The sequence below is a fragment of the Anopheles stephensi genome, chromosome 3, assembly GCF_013141755.1.
Source record: "Anopheles stephensi strain Indian chromosome 3, UCI_ANSTEP_V1.0, whole genome shotgun sequence".
NCBI classification, from domain to species: Eukaryota; Metazoa; Arthropoda; class Insecta; order Diptera; family Culicidae; genus Anopheles; species Anopheles stephensi.
The window spans coordinates 36,474,602-36,488,041 of NC_050203.1; the positions used below are offsets into that span (position 1 = coordinate 36,474,602).

The following is a 13,440-nucleotide window of genomic DNA, read 5'->3' on the forward strand; positions in this document are numbered from 1 at the left end:
TCGAAACAGAAGTGTAAACAGGTATCGTTAGTGAAAAATGTACAGTAAAGTTTTCTATCAGCGAGACACTTGTTTGACAATGCTGGTTATCAGGAATGTTTAAGCATGTGGCAGTATGAAGGCGTGATTGAGAGTAAAATGTGGCTGAAGTAAGTATACAAACAATAACTTAAAAATAAAAATATAAACAGAATAACACAATTACTTTACTCGGTTAAAAACACATGCGAAAACCATGCCCATCTGCGCTGCTGATCCAAAGTAAGGGAAACTGAAACTATTTAACAACTTACTTTGAATGGTAATGAAAATGTGAAACTAGAATGGAATTTTCTATCGTGGTCACAAATCCCATCCGGACCGTCTCCCCGTAGTGAAGACTGACTATCCAACTATGTGGTGTCATTAAGTCTAATAAGCCAGAAATGTCATGCCATATCATCCAGGAAGGTCCTTCAGCAGTTGGATCGGAACTTAGCCATGAATGTCCTAAAGTTGGATGTTCTCATTTTGGCAACTCTTTCTAAGCCTTGACGATCAGTTGTTAGAGCGTTTTGATGGCAAATACTTAGAAATTGAACAAGTTCTTCTTATAGATGATTGCCAAAACAATTCTTCGTTTGCTTTTGAAGCCTGGTCGGAGTCTCTTCGTTCGACGATGCTTTGATCTCCTAAAATATTTGCATAGGACATGAACCTCAAATTTTGTATAGAAATGTCCATATGCTACAAAATATTCTTTGCTTATTAGACGGATTCTCTGACTTCTGAATCCAAGAGTTAGAAGAATAGAACACCATTTGATTCTCAACAATTTCTTCTGCATTTCACAGTCACAACATACTGTATGAAGTTCCCAATCTATCCCTTATTTGACAATTTTTGTCATTTTTGAAACGTGAGAAAATCTTGTAGAACACTGAATGATATCAAGTGATCGTAAGGGTTTGGCTCAATATAATGAAACTTTTCCCTCGACAAATCTTCAAGCGAAGTGCCTTTGGCCATCATCATCATCATGTTGGCCTACTCTTTTAAAGAGCACGTCGTCGTGACATAGCTCGGTCAACAATAGAACTCGATCCCTGGCTGCAGCTACCCATCCGTGTAGGCACCCGATCTCGGATAGGTCTCCCTTCACCTGAGCCAGTCAACGAACTCGTTGTGCTCCCCAACGCCTCGTGCCAAACTGAGGGTCACTGACGAATACTTTCTTCGCACTCGACTCGTGGCCATATAGGACCACTGGGCGAATCAGTGTTGCGATAGATCTCACATTTCGTGCGGTCTCGAAGTCTTCTGGATCTCAGCAGACGGCGAAGGCCGTAGTAGGCACGATTCCCCAGCACAATGCGTCTCCGGATTTCGCTGCTGAATATCGTTATCCGAAGTAACGACAGTCCCAAGATAGCAGAACTCCTCTACCACCTCCAGGTTGTCGGCGTCGACTAACACTCGGGCTCTATCACGATCAGAGTCTCCGGCAAGCAGGTATTTCGTCTTCGTCGCATTGATCATCAGTCCAATTCTTGCTGCTTCACGTTTCAGTCGGGTGTACGCCTCACACACCTTCGCTGTCGTCTTGCCAACGATATCTATGTCGTCCGCGAAGCCAAGAAATTGGAGAGATCGATAGAGAATCGTGGCACGGATATCGTTGTCTAGCCCCTGCGCCTCGTATGACACCATCCAAGGCTATAATGAACAATAGACAGGAGAGTCCTTCCCCTTGCCTCAGATCCCTGTGAGTTTCGATCGACTCCGACAGTATGTTCGATACTCTCACTCTGCACTGCACCCCGTTCATGGTGGCCCTTAACAGCTGGATCAACTTTCCAGGAAAGTGGTGCCGCTGCATGATGTTCCATAGCTCATTCCTATCTATGGTATCGTAGGCCGCCTTGAAGTCGATAAAGAGGTGGTGCGTAAGGATCTGCCACTCTCGGCACTTCTGGAGGATCTGCCGAAGAGTAAAGATTTGGTCGGTGGCGGATTTGCCTCCAACAAACTCAGCTTGGTAGCTTCCGAAGAAATCCGTAGCAAATTGAGGCAAGTCTGCAGAACAAGATCTGGGACAGGATCTTATAGGCGGCATTGAGGACTGAAATAGCACGATAGTTCGAGCATTCCAATCTGTCGTCCTTTTTTTTAGACTGGGTGAATGACACCTTTGGCCCAAACAGCTACTCCAAATTAACTGATTACATTTTACATTTTTCTACACATACAAAAACTGCCCCAAAAAATGGTCTGTGGTCAGTTGAAGTATATTATGGACCAAGCAATAGATAAGTATTTCAGTAGTAGTAATAATAATAGCAGTAGAAATGAATGACGATCAACACCCATACATGTAAGCTAGCATGCAGATGAAGAGTGGATCGAGAGTCGTACAGATTGGAGAATATAAAAATGCAACTGTGAGGTTTTGTAATTAGCAATGGAATGAGCAAGTGCTAAGGCTGGAGTCACAGCTTCATTGTATTCCTTTTTTACCTGCTCGAATGGGTAGGCAGAGTGTCCCGGTGGAAACTAAAGATCAAATGACTTTTTCTCAATTTTAAAGTTTGGCCGGACTGTACCAGACATCGGGCAGATTAATAAGCCGATTACAAACTTCCATAGCTATGTTGTGAATCTCTTTTTAACTGAATGCAACATTAAATTGTATGATTGCAACTTTCCAAAAAAGGTCTTGGAATATTTCACTACTCATTTGAAACATTTCGCTAAGTGATTCAAAAGTTTAAAAATATGGATCAAAATTCTGTTGGGTTTAAAGGGGCTGATCCTGTCTGGTAAATTGTTATCTCCCTATTATCTGTTGAATAGGGTCAGTGAATAAAAAATCATTGGAATTAGTCAACTGTTCAATTATTTTGCTACATCACGACTTTAATAAAAATCCGGTAGTAAGATATCCACATCATATCACATTATTCGGTTGTTCTAGCCTGCGGATAAAAAGAAGTCAACAGGTCGAAAATGAATAATGATGTTCAAGCTTTTGTCTTTGCTAGAGACGTTAATAAAAAAGACGTCAATGGAGTTGATGATCAATCAAATGAGGATAATTTTAACAGAAAAAACGAACGAATCTTCTTGCGGAAAAAAGAAGAAAATAATATTTATAATGCTCTTACGGGAAGTAATATGGCCGAGGTTGTCTTATAAGAGGTAATAATGTACGCAATAACGCTTTCTAGCATAACTTTCGCATAACAATCTCATTAATGGAAGCCTATTACATCGTTTGCAAACACGTTTTTTCGTAGCTCTATCTTGACACATTCCTGGCGACACACTTGGTAATTAGGCGAAGCAAAATTTTCCTTTGCCAAACACAAAAAAAAAGATGGAAAACTGTTCCGCTTCACGATCGGAAGCGTGAAGGCGTAAAGTTTTTTTTGTAACGCCACGCTCACACAGAGACTTTTTCTAGGTTTGCAGATGAGCTTAGCATTGCGTGAAACTAATTCATCTTCCTTTCCTGCCCGCCCGTATGACGTATGGGCCGCCCCACCCTACGAGCTCCGGCGTGATACGCCAGCAAATTGGCTAGCATTATTAACTTTTGTGAGCTCGTTCATTTTAAGAGGATGAAAAATCACCTACCGGAAGACACGGTAGCTGCGTACGGAGATGGATGGGGATGCAAGGACGCTTACGTCGTCAGGATTTGATCGTCGCTTAAAAGTGGTGAGCGAAATCGGCCCCAAAGGTGATGTCATTTACGGACCGGTGCGCGTGTATGAGGCATAAAAAAAAACTTTCCCGCAAAACAGGAAGTGAGTGTGAGAAAGTGCGTCAAAATCGGGACGAATCGAGCTTAAAAGCTGCCCCGGGTCTCCGCGTGACCATCGTCGGATGGAGAGCCGGCGAACCGGCCCCGGTGAAATGTGCAGCGCTACAATTTATTGCTTTACAGTCAATTAACTTCAAGCTGGCATTCCGTACCTTGGTACCAGGAGCGCCGTTGCGTTGCTCGAACGGAATGGACATATTTTTGCCCCTTATTATGTTTGTGGAAACGCCTTTCTTAAGCAGCATGCATGCCGGTCGGTGCCTCTGCCGCTTGGCCACACCGCAAGTGGAATGCCGGATATGCCAGTTTCTTTTCTGCTGGTGGTTCGGTTCGGTGCCTGTGTTTCCCACGTTGTCCCCTACTGGCATCCTTTCACCGTTTCCCGGGAGTGCGGGGAAAACAAATATAAATTGTTGTCGGATGTGGATCAGCGAGTGGTATGTGAGTTATTGTTTGTGTGAGCACTAGTGAGAGCGCGCAAACAGTGTGGCGGCACTATATGCGGCACATAGCTGCACGTCCACGTGCCTGAGACGGCACGGGCGCGAAGACACCACAGCCCAGACCCAGCAAGGGAGGATCCCATAATCGTCTTCGTGACACCATTTTTCACATTTATCCCACATCTCGTTACTGGGTGGGTGTGTAGTTCCGGGCGGACCCGGGACCGATCTTTGCTGCACCGATGGCTGGCTCGTCTTTGTTTCGAAATCGGTCGACGACGACACACACAGTCGGGTTGGTAACGAGCGGCGAACGAGATCCGGAAAGCTTATAATTTATTCCCTGCTCGAGCAGCAACATTTCATGCATAATATGTGTGTGTGTGTGTGTGTGTGGGGGGGTACCAATATCGTTACCAGTGTAACGAGAGGGTGGCAAAATCAGCTTTTTATGGGTTCGCCCAACCACATCAGCAGTTAGGGCGGCAACGCATTGCTCTCGCCCGCCCAACCAAACAAATAATGGCGATTGGCGTGACTCGGGAAGAAGCATCACAACGGAGAAGAAGGTAGAATAATTGTTGGTAAACCATTCCGATCGTGCAAACCGCATGACAACCGAGCTTTGGCCTCGCCAACAAGAAGAAAGGGGGAAAAAGTCAACGCCACAACCGGGACCGGGATAATGTAAGGATCGGTATCATCCTGTGACTGGCAGTCAGAAGACATCTTCCACAATCGCTCCAGCCCCGGGCACCCGGGTTCGGATGCTTCGGGCACGTGATACCGTCTGTGGTGCGTGAGAACGGTTGAATGCAAAGTGCGTCCTTAAAAAAGGGGTCTTTGCTCCATCCAGTCGAGCGGATGAATTGTTGATATTTGATAAACAAATCGCCCGAGCCCTTCCGGGTGAGTGTACACCGATCAAAAATAAATTTAATCGATACCCTATACTGTACCGACCCGTTCCGTTCGTCTTTCACCCGAAAGTGTGTGTGTGTGTGCAAATAACTCCTGGCAAGAGAGCAACAAGGCAAACGCTGCCGGGTCTTGGAAGGGTAAAAGTCCCAAGGAGAAGCAAAGCAAAGCCGGCGGTGGTCGAGACATGTTTGTTAATGGATTGTATAATGGATGCAATAGGTTGCAGGTTATGCAAACTATTCCGTGTAATTGATTTCAACGACGGCCAGGCCCCATTTCAAGCGTTTTACAAGCGTCCATTTCTGTTTTATCTCGATGGCATCTGGAAGTATAGAATTTGATAGCATTTGTAGCCGCCCGCCCGGCTGAATGTCATAATACATTCGTTACCAGGGATGGTGGTCGTAGTGATGGGAAAATTTTCTCCTTCCCATTTGGCACAACAACCTCGAGAGGTCTCAGCATGCCATTTCTGGCTTTCGGTAACTTGATTTAAAAAACGTATACCGGTAGCGAAAACCAGGTAACTTTAGACCTTCAAGTTGGAGTTTTGAGCCGGACGTTTTGAATTTTGCACGGATTGTAATAATTATTTTAATTTTATTTTGCCATACTAATTTAAAGCATTGAACAACTACCGCACCTGAATCGTTTTTTTGAGAGATCCAGTGGAGGCAAGTCGGCTATAGTACGGTCTTCACATGATAGGACTAAGTATCAAATCCCAGCCGGACAGCCTCTCCTTACTATCTTCTACGGGTAAAGTCTAATCAAGGAAAGCCAGAAGTTGTTGCACCCCAAAAGGTTTTAATGCCAAAACAGAAGAAGAAACGTTTGTAGCCTCTGATTTTGTAAGCAGTTGTTATTATAATGCAATATTCTCTAGTAATAAATGTGAGCCTTTTTTGTAAACTTTAAACGATTTCGCATCAAGCTTTAAGAATAACAATTTGTGAAATTCGAATATTCGAATTATATTTTTTTCTGAGGATAACTCATACGGGACAGCGAAGTCGGCCTTTACACGGCAGGACCGGGGTTCAATCAAATCCCATCCAGACAGCCTCCCGTACGCAGGGTTTACTACTTCTTGGAACGACAGCATCGAGAGGTCTGGGCTTGCCATTTCTGGCTTTTTGCCACTTAATTTTATCCATAGCAAAGTATTCAGCTCCACGTACGGGGAGGCGGGTTTGGATGGTGTTTGAACCCCGGTCCTGCCACGTAAAGTACGGCGCCTTTATCACCTCGGCCTATAAAGTAAATGATCTTTACTGCTACTTATAGTTAATTTAAACTGTTGATAGACTATTAACTAAGAATTAACAAATTAATTCGATTTCATAAAAAAAAATTGTGAGAACTCGCGATACTCTTCTTATTTCAAATGTAATCAGCATTTTAATTCATAATTCGCATTTATCACTTCTTAAACTAATTCTCTTCTTTTATGCAGGTGAGTTAGCTTCAAAGGGTTTGCTGATATGAGTAAATGAGTTAGAGCATGTTGAGGTCCTGAAGTCCTGAGGTGCAGTAAAGAAAAGTTTGATCTTACACATGTTGCTTTTTATGTGAGTTCTGAAGGAACTGGTCGTTGTCACAAAGACCCCTTGATCCGTTGCTGCCATTAAGTCTTTTGTTTTCATATTATGTGTAGTTTAAAATGGTTGTGATTGGAAAAAGGATATTATTTTCCAAGGCGCTTAATTACTCTCTCTGCATGTTCCTTATTGTAACTCTATGCTGCATGCATTAACGTAACCGTTACAGATTCGTTACCTAATATGGAAGCGTTACAAGCATCACTAATATCTCTAGTACTCTCATGCAGTAATGTGTGATTTATGTGTTCCAAAAAGAAGATTTGTTCAATAATTTTGTTATACAACTTACGAACTAGAGTAGAATAAAAAATATACCTTTACGTATTCAGGTATTTATTAGTTTTGGGTCGAATCGGATGCGTTACATTTGTACCGAACCACCAGGTCCTTCGGAACGCTCCCATCACTAGATGGTCGGTATATATATATTTATGAGCTAGTGGATGTTGTAAGAATGGGACAATATTTACTCGCTTTCCCTCCAGCACTCCAACTCTCAATGTCTTTATGATATGTCGTTAATTTAGAGCTATATTGCTATGACCCGGTGTATCGCGGTGTATTGGAAAAAGGAATATGCACCAGAGATGAATTTAAATCCCGACCACATTCACGGCGCTTACATTCCACAAAGCCCCGAAGCAAGCAGGCCGCAGATCAATAGACGGGGTTTTAAAACTTGTCCGATGGATTTTGGCTGACTGGTCCCTATCTAACCGGTCGCATCTCGCGTTCCCTGCAGGTGTATCCATAATCTCTAAGCCCCACACCACAACCCTGCTCCATTCTTGACCGGAGTGAGAAAGGGTTCTGGCCGAGCTGGTTCAATGGGGGGGGGGGGGGGGGGGGGGGGGGAGCAACGAGCAAAAAGAATCGGTTCATCTGAACTTCCACCATAATAACACCGCCATCAGCCGTTCGCTGCTTAGGTGGAAACGGATTTGTGCCGTGCCGTTGGCAACCGGCAGCACACCGGAACGGAGAATATTTAATATTTACACGGGCTTTATACATTCATTTGCAGTAGCTGCTTTTGTTGTTGCAGAACCGATGCGCGAGAGATGTTTGAATATTTAATCCTTTACGTAATGCCACGCGCGCGCGCGCTTAAAGAACTGCTGAAAGCTAGCGGCACGCATTGTTTGCGAAAGCGTTACCGCCGCGACGGCTGCCATTTGCAAAAGGTATGCAAAATTCGATTTCTAAAGCTTACAGTACAATGGAGTTTAAGGGTGGTTTAGCGAAGGTCAAACATCAATTAGATATTTAGTCGTTGGGGAAGATTTTTTGTTGATTTTTTTTGTGCGCGTGGTTTCGTTAATTACGTTTTCAATATTTAGATGAAAATAATGCTGACTCCCATTTTTCTCCCAGCGCCGGGGTGTGAGCGCTGTATCAACACTAATTATGGCAGGTAATGTTTTCCGGGAAAACTTGTATAATTTTCGTAGTTGTGTCCATGAAGAAGAATATAGATGGTGTTAACAGGTTATGGATAATTTATACCGAGTTGAGTCGGAAAAATTAGTGGAAATTGTTACAACTCTCATTGTGTGATAACAATTCTATCTAACTTAGGAATAGATCGATAGCTTATGTTAAGTTTAGTTAGTGATGCTCTGTTTTACCTTTAGTTTTGTTTGAGGTGTATAAGTTTTAGAAGAAACTAGCGATTAAAAAAAATCCCGCCAAACTAGTTCAGAAACTAGGGATATTGTTAAAATGTTGGTAATGATTTCAAAAGTTCCGGTCGCGAAAATTGGTCGCGGCTATTTTTTGGTGTTTCAATGTGTACCTGTACTAGAGTAGTTTTTATTGCATGCCCTACTCATACTGATAGGGTTTCGATCCATTAGATGAAACTGTTGAAACGCTCAAGAGAATGTTTGAATTGAGTAGTTGAACAGCTCGTTTTGGAAGTTTGCTATCATATATTGGAATCTTGCATTCAAATGTGAATAATATGTCGATTCAACGTTATAGTGGCAGAATTTAACCCAAAAGATCAATATAGTCCCTTTGCCCATAACTTTGTGCAAGATTCTTTTACGTATATGACTTCAAAGTACCTTAACAAACCTGCCATATTCCGCTCTGAATTTGAAACTGTATCCTTAGTGTTTTAATAGAGTATGGAACGAAAACTATAAAGATTTAAGCTACGAACCATGCACTCATCTCATGGTGTTGCTTCGTGAGAATCCCTGCCTAACGAAACATCCGATCGCCATTCAATCATCTGATAACACAATCCTTCGTCGAAACAATCTTAAAGTAGTTTTATTAAGGCTCCAAGACTTCAAGATTATATTATATTATTAGAAAGGATCAAGGCTCGCAGGACCACACAGCCTGTTTTTAGGACGCCTAGATCAGGGGAGCCTGGTAGGACATGAAATCTTAAGCCTTAGATAGGAACTTAAAAATGTATTGCCGTTTTCTTTCCAACCGCTTACCGCGTTATGAGTTTTGGAGAAATATGACCACAAAAACTCTCTCTCTCTCTCTCTCTCTCTCTCTCTCTGCTTGGCACCAGGACCTCTCTTAGGTAAAACCTGCCATTTTTGACAGTTGGACAGTCAGTCCTCACACTCTGGGGAAACGGTCCGGATGAGATTTGAACCCAGGGACCCCGATCTATGAAGATCGGCACCATTGTCGCCTGAACCTCCGGCCCTAGTGTTGATATATTATTGCAATACAATTCTTCCAATCATCGCAAAATATTGCTAATGAGCTAAAAACTAAACCGATCTGCTGTCTTCTGCTTGGTGAAAATCATGAGAGATCTTGATCAGGCATTTTTGATTTTCATCGACTTGAGAACTCGTCATTCCTTTCTTGGAGCGGAGCAGCGGATCAATGGGTAAGTGTTGGTGGAACTATCCTTTCCTTCTTACAACTGACGCCACTGTAAATAGAAAAGGTTCCAATTTATCACATTTTGATGGTGGAAATCAACGGACAGAGAAAAATGTGACCAGGTCTGAAGTCGTATAAATGGAGTGTTATTGAAAAGTTCGAGTAAACCCTTTCCTTGCCAATGTGTTTCCTTTAACGTTATCAAAATAAAAAAACTGATATGATGACGATAACATCAGCAACATGATGGTACTCGGAACAACTTTGGATTGGTATAGGAACACCCCTTAGAATTACAAATTAGAACAAAATTTTAAAATATAAACAGCATATCTATGCTGAAAATAAAAATGAGCATATCGATCATTGTTACTTATCAGCTGTACATCCAGCCAAGAAAAACGAGCAACATCTTACTCAATGATGCATTTAATTAGCACACATAATAATGTATGGTTTACGCATCGTCCCCTCCCCATTTTCGCTTACATCAGCATGTAAGCTTACGTGGATGTTCATCTTGTTTGCCTACATTTATCTTGAACCCTACCGCCCCAAAAATCGTGCAGCTGCAGCGTTTCCCACATTTTCCTTAAGCCGAATTGGAAATATCCATCAAACCGCTGCAAACCATTACGAGGCGTGAAAGAGATGCTGTTGCTAAATTGCTGAATTGTTTGAGCGAACGCACGCAGCGAGAGGGCCCGTGCAAACCACGAAATGCCGGGCGAACCAGCATGAGCTAGCGAAACCGGGCTACCCAGCAACCTTCGTCAATTTGGTATTCCGGTGTAAGCCCCAAAAACACCCCGACCCGATTGATTATTTATGAGACGGCCGTCCGTAGACGCACGGCTCCATCGCGCACGACGCATGGATAATGTTGCTAAAATTAAGCTTTCTAAAATTCAGCAGACACTTCTAAAACTCCTTCCATCATAATACGCTCCAATCGAAACAGCACCGGTTTGGAGACGAAGGGGGACCTTGGATGGGAAAGCATTTCTCATTGGATTACGATCTATTTACTACCCGTGCTCGTCTGCACTGGATTGTCTCTTCACAATGTCACAATAGCTACATCTGCTGTGCTTTGATTTTTGCCACTCCGTCAGTCGGAGATCCTGATGAGTTCTCTGTCTGTCCCAAGCTCACTCTCAGCCATTTTACTGCATCATTAAGCTTCCGGTGCCAGTCAATCCCGTACGCCAGCAATTAAGTTCTATAGGCAGACAGTAAATCACGATTGGATGCTTCCTCCTGGTCCTGCTGCCCCCCCCCCCCCCACCCAGCAAAAGCGCAGTCCGAATCCCAAACAAACGATGACACATTTTGGCATTGACTTTTCGGTGGAGGCAGTAAAAGTGGGGTAGCTCTCTAAAACTGGGCTTGGAGCACCAGAAGGAAGGGAGAATTTCAATATCCTTCCATCGTTAAATGCAAATGTCCCGCTTCGATTCCACTAAAAAAAAGAAGCTGGCCAAGAAAGATAAACTCAACGGGTCGGGTTCGTCGGTTGGCGCATTTTCACTTTGCTTTTCTCGATTTGATCGTTTTTCCTGGCTTTTTGTTCTATCCGCCCTATTCTCGGGACTGTGTGTGTGTTGTGCTTTTGTTTGACCTCCGGATTTTGTTTGACATTTTGGTGGGGAGGGCCAGAAATTGACTATTACGCTTCGTGGAACCGTAAACGAGAGACGGAGAGAAAGAGAGTGAGAAAGAGTGTGTGTAATAAACTTTTCAGTCCCATTCAGCCTCTGTACACGGCCTTTCGATGGATGTAATAAAATTGGCCTGATTTTTGGTCTCTTCACTGTTTGTTAGCCGACCTCGGGCTGTTCGTTTCCAGTGCATTTGGACAGTGTTACGTCATGTACGGATCGGCTACTGCTACTACTGCCACCACTCACTGTACGGTGGTAGTACATATTGCAGTAATTAAACGTTGACAGATGGGTAACAACATTTTGTGGAATCGAGCTTGGTTGGAAATTCATTTCAGGCAGCCAAATATACAGAGCGCACACATTAATAACCTAACAGTGGGGTAAGTTTGGGAACAGTAAAAATGAAGCATTCTGTCCTATATCGGTACGGTGTTACGGTGCGCAGAACTTGTGTACAGTGACAGACAAAATTATAAGCCAAGTAATTTTTAAAATGTGTGAATGTGAGTTGCCGCTGTTCAACGAATAGAAATGTTTAAAAAAAAACCGAGGATTCCATTGCATCAATGAGAAAATTGATTTTGTTTCACTTTTGACTTTGACATTACGATACAAATGTTGCCAGAATTTGTGAAACAATAAGATATGACCTATAATTACAGGGGTTTTCAGTTGATAAGGCAATAGCATCCATTATTATGGCTTAGAAGGAATGGCAAAAAAGCTAGTTGATATGGAAACTGCTTCAGCTGACAGACATAGTAGCCGTTGAAATTGCACGCACTTTCCCGAGCACTGAAAGGACGTGTACAATATCAACGGCTATTATGCGAATATCATCTGAGGACATCACAATAAAAGGTATTTGATTTCCCTATCATCTGAAGCCGTTTCCATATCAACTAGCTTTGTTTGCAATTTATTCTGAGGAGCCTGCCATAAAAATGAATGATATTTAATAATCAAATGGGAGCGGTCCGGTGGCCAAGGCGACAGCGGCGCCGGTCTTCACACGGCAGGGCCGGGGTTCAAATCCCATCCAGACCGCCTTCCAATACTACTTTTCTACGAGTAAAATTAAGTCACAGAAAGCCAGAAATGGCAGGCCGGAGACCTCTCGAGGTGGTAGTGCCACAGAAGAAGAAGAAGAAGAATAATCAAATGAAAAACCCTGTATTATCATTCGATCGCTTATCTTCTGTGATGAAGAAGATGATGAATATCGGTTTGGGTAGGCGCATTAACTCCTTTTGAGGCTTTAAAACCTCAAAAGAACTGGCATTTACAGTTTCGCTCCATCAATGACAGCAGTAGTGGAATGCATCTCCGCATGATGTGCTCAGTTGGAGGTCTCACCACTTTGGACGGTGAATTCTATTCAACACGGTTGGTAGCAGGACACAGATTTTTGCAGAAAATTGAGGATTTGAAGCTCATCAGAGGGTCGATCGAATTTCCTGACAGTCCTTAAGTTAGCACACAAACGTTTTGTTTTTGAGAGTCCTTGTTGCAATTTTTCCCGCCAGCGTAGCTTTAATGAGCTAGGCACGGAGTTTACTGCAGCGAATATTATTGATTTGGTAGCTTGTTGTTATATTAACTGGTGGTGTAGCTCTTATGCGGTTAGGGCTGTAATCGTATCTCTTCAGCGAAAACTGAGACTGTTCTAAGGTCGCAGTAGTATACCGTGGCATCAATATTTCAATATTTCAATATTCCTAAGAAGCAATTAATCGCTATAGGCAGTAGTTGTCCTATATAAGCTAATTCTCCGTGTTATCACCGAACGACGCTGAGACGTTTCATTTAAACATGTTCGTCTATCCAAAAAGTTACATCTTAGTAAGAAATCTTGGAGTTTAGCTGGTCAAAAATTCGACGGTGCCGTCAGAATTGCTCCTTTACTACACCGGATAATACCGGGTCTCTATGAAAGTTTCTACCACGGTTAATAAAAACAGATTAAGCAGCGGTTATAAGACCTTAATTGTCTAGTAGGATGAAACTATGGTATAGTCAGAGGTGCTAAGCTAAAGCTTCTCGATTCCATTATTCTAAGGTCTGTTAGTTAGGCTTAAAAATAAAATTAAGTCAAACAAAGCTAGAGAAGCCAGGCCAAGACCTCTCGAGCTTTTAGG

At 42.8% G+C, this 13,440-nt stretch overlaps 1 protein-coding gene across 2 annotated transcripts in view; it reads right to left on the reverse strand.

Moving 5' to 3' along the window:
- LOC118509705 overlaps nt 1–13,440 on the reverse strand; it is a 69,816-nt gene that overhangs the window by 34,510 nt on the left and 21,866 nt on the right. The window lies entirely within an intron of this gene.